Genomic DNA, 7,435 nt, shown 5'->3' on the forward strand with positions numbered 1-7,435 from the left:
TATCTAATATCTTCAAAATTTAATACTTATTCACTATTGGTTTTATCTTATATTACCATAGCCTGGGTTATATTACCTGCAGATATGATGTTATCACTCCAACCATTAGGCTTGGTTATAATGCATACATAATGAGCATACATAATTTTTTCGAACAATCAACTGGACTTAAAATAATAAGAAAGATTATCTTGAATAGGACCAACCCAATCAAATCAGTACCTTGATAAAAAGTCTGGAAGAGAATAATGAAGGAAAACGATAAGGTTCAAAGAAATAGAAATGTTTTGAGTAAGAAACAATTTGTGCAGGGAATAGTAGGTTGCCTCTAGCAGAAGATGCTCCCACTGGTACAATTGCCAAGCACAGGATTCTGCCAACAACAAGTGAGATTGAAGAAGGACATTGAATTTTAATGAACTTTTCTCATCAGGGCCAATAGTGCTCCCTCCAAGAGCTGAAGACCACCTAACAAAAAACTCCCAAACCAGACATGAGAAGCTCTCTGTTGTATTTGCCAGAACTGTTTGAGAGTCTCTCCCAAACATTCAGCCTATTGTTATTGTCCTCTATACCTGCCAGAGGTGAAAGTTAAGTCTCTGTTGCTGAAGACACCATTTACTTCAGACAAAAGGCCCAAAAGTTCCTAAGTTTGAAATGACCTGAATGACGCCTTCCCAAGGGCTAGCTTTCATGGTACCAGAGGGCACCAAGCACACTTACAATGAGAAAGGCAACCAACAGTCCTACTCAGCTGTGAAGCTTATGAACTACCACAGCAACTGTCAGCATGGCCTGATAACCTTCAGGGTGCAGTAACAGCATGCCCATCTCAGCAGTAGCCAGTGTTTTTCTAATTCGGGTTAAGACCTGCTCAACATGAGAGTACCCTACTTGGTACTAGAAATGTAGATACCAATCATTGGTTATGAAATCATGGTTATGGGAGAACATTCTGCAGAGGTTATTTTATTAAACCCACATAATCCTTAATAACAGTCTAGAAACATTTGACTTTCTACACAGATAGGTATAGTTTTTCATCACCCATCAAGGAAATTTTCTTAGTAATAGACAAAAAAGGGGCTATAGAAAACCTTAACCTATCAACATTCAGAGTCGTGGAGACTAATTACAGTGACACACCTACAACACACTCCTGTTGTTTTTCGTTAAATTCAGTAGCTGCCCCTTAAGCAACTGCTGTCCTAATTGGCAATTGCAACTCTGCAGTTATGAGTAGCAGTTCAGGTCACACTGGCTGTAGCCAGGCAGGAATTTTGTTCCCTCTGGCTCTGACTCTTTCATGACGGCTAAAGAGAACTTTATCTAGATCTCCATTCTTCTATGGAACTCAAGAATCAAAGGTTGAAATGAAACGCTGCTATTGGCTCAGAGAGGCTGAATGGCAGGTAGCTAACCTTTTCTGCTAGCCCATGTTTCCTCCAAAACTGGGTGTCTTTTTGCTCAGCCCCCCCCCCCATCTCCCTACCATTTCGTGCAAGCGAGTTGCTAACTCAGCCACCCGACTCCAGGTTGGTTTTATTTAATCAAGCAAATGTAACACGTTTTTGTTTTTGCATCATTTAGCAAATATTCCATAGCATTAATGAATGTAACATGTCTTAAATTAATATTCCACAATACTTCCCTGCACCTAAGGCTCAGGGAACATTCCAGAAGACGATGAAGAAAGATTTTAAGAGCCAGAGGATCAGGGAGTTTGCTGTGAGACTGTATCTCCTAGTAACATTAGAACCTACACCCACAATTTCTTAGAAACATGATCACCCAAACATAAGCTAAACAAGAACACCAATGGACATGCCAAACTACACAAGAACAATAGGTTACAGAGTAAAGCTGGAAATCGAGGAGGTAGCTCTCTCTAGAGAAAAGTGGACCAATCAGTGGTCTAGTCCCAAATGGTCAGCCTTGGAAATATACATAAAAATAGTATTTTTGGACTGAATATGTTATATCTAGGAATACATACGTACATACAAATGCATATATGTGTGCAATGGGTGGACTGGTCCTAAGAGGCCACTGAGGCCATGGCGACACCTGGCCACAGCTGCTGCCAAGGGCCTGTTTGAGTCATTGTTCCTGATGCAACTGGCAGCTGTGGTCTGGGGGGAGGGGGTCATAGGAGCCATGCTTGTTGAAATCAAGTGCTATGTTTAGCTGCCCCTGCCTGTTACTAGCTCTGGGATAGCTGGACCTGCCCCGCACCATGGGCACAAGAGAGCTTGCCCCAAGGTCCAGCCTAGAAGAACTGGCTCTGCCCCATGTCTAAGAGGAAGCAGCCCCAGTGGCCTTAACTGACCAGCTCAGCGACCACCCAGAACCACATCCTGGGGCTTTGGCTAGTCCACCATAACATTTTATCAAAGAACAACTTTTCCTGGAATTGACTCTGCTTAAGTTCTTTAAACTCTGATGCAGAAAACCAAGAAAATGGCAAGGGGGATGAATAAGGACAGAAGGCCGGTGGACTGAAAGGAGAGCTGCATACCTACACGATGCCACAGCTTATGGCCTCCACCAATTTTGTTCTCTAATGAACTCTGTTCATATTTCCCACAGTGTTTCTATCACTGCATTATTTTAGAGGATCAGTCTCCAATCAAGCCAACTTTAACTACATGCAATATTAGCTAGACTAATCCTTCCAGATGTTTCGCCATTTTTCTACACCCTATCCACTTAAGTGCAACTATTCTTCTCTGGGGGAAAATCATTTTCTGTTCTAATCTGTAACCACACCATATGTATTTATCTCCTCCATTCTTGCACCAGACTATGTACTTGCCATAAATTTACCTGGGATTGAGATGTACCTGCACCAAACTGTTCTCTATATGACACAAAGCGAGACCCTGAGATGAACAATGAAATCACTACTTAACAGGGTGACTATTTTAGGTCACCTTTACTAAGGTTCATGTAGAGCAGTAGCTTGTCACCACAGTGTGAACTTCAGCTTTGTTTTGTTTATGGGCTTCCTGTGTCATTGTGTGTGTGTGTGTGTGTTTGTGTGTTTGGCATTTTGTCCCTTATTGTATTTTTATTTTGATTTACTCTTTTGATATGTTTTTGTTCTTTTAGGAAAAGAGAAAGAACGTGGGGTTGGGTGAGTAGGGAGGCAAATATAATCTTGGAGAAGTTGGAGGAGGGGAAAGCATGATTACAATATGTTGTATGAAAATAAATAAAAAGATCCTCTTCACCTCCCTACTCACATTCTTCTGTGTTCCACATTTAACACATTCCTTGTGGATTCCATTGTGTTTTGTTATCTTTAACAATTAAGTTATATACACACATTTGCGTACTTTGTGACATACATTCAATGTATAATGATCTATTACAGTCATTATTTTTGGTTCTCAAAGTGTTCCACACCAGACCATCAGGAGGAATCCCTTTAAGCTGTCTTTTGTCTTCTTGTGTTAAGAACTTGTAGCATAGCAACTGTATATTCTAGGCTTAAAATATTATGCTGAAAAAAATTATTTTAAATTATGTGCATATGTTTGTGTCTGAGTGCGGGTTTGTGCATGTGAGTGCAATGCCCTTGGCAGAAGTCGGCATCAGATTCCCCAGAACTGGGTTTACAGGTGGTTGTATGATACTCTTTTGCTAGATCTGCTGAGCCATTTCTCAGTCCCTTAACTTGTGCTTGGTAGAGTATAATTCTAGATTTCCTCAATTCTTTAGTAGCCTTTTTCTTGTTCCCCTTTTAGACAATAGGTACTTGTGTTCAAAATCTGGAATTACAGATTATATATTTATTGTATATATCATATATATTGAATACATTATACATATCATATATGTATTATATGTATTCAGATATCATTATATCTGTGGTTGTCCAAGCTAGAGAGAGTCTGTGTTCAGAGTGGTATGTCCAAGCCTCTGCCTCAATACTTGCATTTTTTAAAAGCAGGTTTGTAATATATGGTACAGTAAAATTAATCTTGGTCATCATGCTGAGCAAGAGGTCGTCAATTACATCTCATGTCCAATTAAAACTATGTGTACTTCATCCACTATTTCCAATGTCTCCATCTTCCCATCCAAGCTTTACCCTCTGTTAACAGTGTTGAGATTCCACATATAAGTAATTTACTGCAGCATTGACCTTTCTGTGCCTGACCTATTGCACATAACACAATGCCCTCCAGATTCTTTTATGTTGTTGCAAATTACAGAATTTTCTTCTTTTATGGTCAAATAATATTTATGCTTATATCCAACATGTTTTATTGATTTGCCCATGGAGGAACACTTTGATTTCTCCATATTTTGGCTATTGTGGATAATGCTATAATGAAAATGGACAAATAGATATATTTTTAAAAGCCTAATTTCAATTCATTTGTATGGGTGTACATGTGTGGGTGTGGAGTGAACTTGATAGATCATTCAACATGTTTTTTTTTTTTTTGAGGATCTTCATGGGGAATTTGCATTCCTACAAACAGTGCTGGCAAGCTCTCTTCTTACTGTATCTTCAACAGCTGTAAATACCTTTTACATTTTGTAACAGCCATATGATAGGTCTGAGTTCACAGTCCAATGTGACCTTGTTTGCATTTTTGGGGTGATTTAAAACATTGCCTATTTTTATTATGCTTATTGATCATATATATGTCTCCTTTGAGACGTGTCTATGAGGCCCTTGTGCTAATTTTCAATCTGATTGTTTTTATGTTAACCAATTGCTTGAACCTGTTTTTAAGTCTTAAATATCAACCCATTATTAGATGCACTGCTTAAAATAGTCTACTTTTTGTTTTTCTCTATTTTTTAATTTTTGTTTTGAGATGAAGTCTCAATTTGTGGTCCAAATTGGCTTGCATTTGCAGGAATCCTCCTGACTAGCCTCCAGATAAAATGGTCATAAGCCTGAGCCTACCACACTTGTCTTACACAACTTTTCTCTTATTCTGTAGGTGATTCCTTTCTTCTGCTGATAATTTCTTTTTTTATATAGTAGAGTTTTATTTAAATAGGCCAGTTGTTTATAATTGCTTTTGTTGTTTTCTTAGTCTTTTGCTAAATCAAAAAGTTGTTCAGGCTAATGGACTTTATTCACAGGCTTTAATATTCATAGACTATGGTAGACATTGTTCAAATACTTTAGGGTTTTCCCCCTATATTTTCTTCTGGTAGTTTTATATATACTCTCAGGTCTTGCATTTAATATTTTAATCATTTTTATCTTTGGTTCCTATAATGCATGGGATAGTTTGAATTTTAGTCTTCTGCATATATACATTCATTTTTGTTTTTTATTTTTTTGAGTCTAAATTTATTAAGTAAAACACAATCAACATGAGAGATACTACATTTGGCTTTGTTCCACTGTGACCAAAGTCTGTTGGCAGCAGAGAAGACCCAAATGAAGAAGATGCATGGTGGTGCTGGAGAGGGGACAAGGGACAAAACCATTTCCAGTAACTCAAAAGCAGGCATCCCACTGCTAGTGGAAGTCAGCACAGGTGAAGCTCAATGTTCACTGAGCAGGACTAACACTAGGTAAGCACAGGATTGTCAGGGAGGAGAGTCCAGAACATTCAGAGAACCAGGTAGAGCAGGCTGGATCGTAGTTGCAGGCAGAGCAGGTCCTCTCAATCACTTGGGGAATGCGGTGACCACATCATAGCCTTCAGGTGGTGTGACCCGCTCACACGCAGTAAATCTGATCTTCTACAAAGAAACGGCGACCCTTCTGTTTCAAGTTGGTGCCACAGTCGGTGCACTCATAACATTCAGAGTGGCAGTGATGATCCCTAAGTTTCACAAACACTCCTACAATGCCAATGCCACATTTGTCACAAATGGACAGCTTCTGAACATTTTCAGCTGATGCAGCTACTTTGGTGACAGGAGCTTTAACACTTCTGAATCCCGAGGACTTGTTGGGATCCCCTTTCATGTCTAACTCCAGGATCTCCTGCAGAAGTAGGAAGGAGGTGGACTGTTTGGGGGGCTCGTTTAACTCCTGCTTCTCCTGAAGTGTCTTATAAACTTCAGATTCCTTGTCGTTGATGAGGCTGCCTGAAGAATGAGGCTGATTCGCCTCCTCCCCACAGGCTGCACGCTCTTCAACTCCACTGCACTGTTGAAGTTGGAGATGTTTTCAGGGGAGTAGAGGTTGTTGTACTGGTTTGATGGAAATGGCGAGAGGTTGATTGAAGTCCTTGCCACCTACGAGGCAAAAACCCCAGCGTCCCGGGCCCTGAAGGGTAATTTGCTGGGTGGTCATCGCTAAGTACAATTAGAGGGGACAGACGGGCAAGCCAAGGAACAACACGGTATGCCCATACCTTCAATTTTACTCTACACCATGTTTAAGAGATACATTCCTCTTGCTCAATGCATGTGTAAGAACACATGATCAGAAGTTGGTTGTTTATAAAAATGTAGGTTTATTTCTGGGCTCTCTATTATGTTACAATGATCTATATGTTCACTTGTATGTTTTCATTACTATAGCATTGCAATACATACTATGTCAGGTAGGGTTTCTACCTCTGAGCTTCTTAATTTTTCTTAATATTTCTCTGGGAATTAGCACATTCTTCATCCTAATATATTTTAGGGATGTGTTTATTATTTTGGTGAATGATGGTATTTGATGGAGAATGTATTATATCTCTATTTCACTTTAAATAATATTAACTTTTAAACAGCAATGATTATTCTAATTCATGAATCATGTGGTATGGTAGGTACAGATATCAACACGCGAATCAGATAGTTTCCGTAATTCAAACTTCCTGTTTGAATTGAGACACCAATACACAAATAGATTTCCACGACAAAGTAAATAGGCAAAATATTCTTTAAATCAATGGAATTTATTAACTGATTGATTTTGTGTGGATGAATATGATCACACTTATGCCACAGAAGACATGTTAAGGTCAGAGGAGAACATTGAAGAAGTTGGTTCTCACCTTCCACATTCTTGTGTGGCATGTTCTCTTAGGCTTCTCCTGTCTCTGTCTCCTATCTTGCCAAAGAATTGTCACGATTACAGATGCCTACCACAGTGCTCAATTTCTTTATGTGATTTCAGGACATTGAATTCAGGTTGTCAGCCTGGTTATATTATTGCTTGGAGTGTACACAAAGGGTTCCATATTCTACTACAGAGATACCTGTTCACCAATGTGTGTTGTGTTGTTGCTTTATTTGGAAAACCTAAGAAACTGAATCAACCGAGACGTCTTTCAGCCAATGAATGGATAATGATAAAGAGGTACATATACACATTGTGATTCTATTCAGATATTAAGAAAAAAATGAATTGGCAGAACTGGAAAAGGAAATATACTAAATGGAGTAACCAGGGCCCTGAAAGTCAAATGCTGCATGTTCTTCATTTGTGTATCTTAGCTCCAAACCAAAGAAGTGA

General features: G+C 39.1%; 1 pseudogene; it reads right to left on the bottom strand.

The window, feature by feature from the left end:
- Nucleotides 1–5,646: 5,646 nt before the first annotated feature.
- LOC127236590 (PDZ and LIM domain protein 1-like) lies at nucleotides 5,647–6,983 on the bottom strand (annotated as a pseudogene).
- Nucleotides 6,984–7,435: the final 452 nt, after the last annotated feature.

This window comes from Phodopus roborovskii, unplaced genomic scaffold (genome assembly GCF_943737965.1).
Source record: "Phodopus roborovskii unplaced genomic scaffold, PHOROB, whole genome shotgun sequence".
NCBI lineage: Eukaryota > Metazoa > Chordata > Mammalia > Rodentia > Cricetidae > Phodopus > Phodopus roborovskii.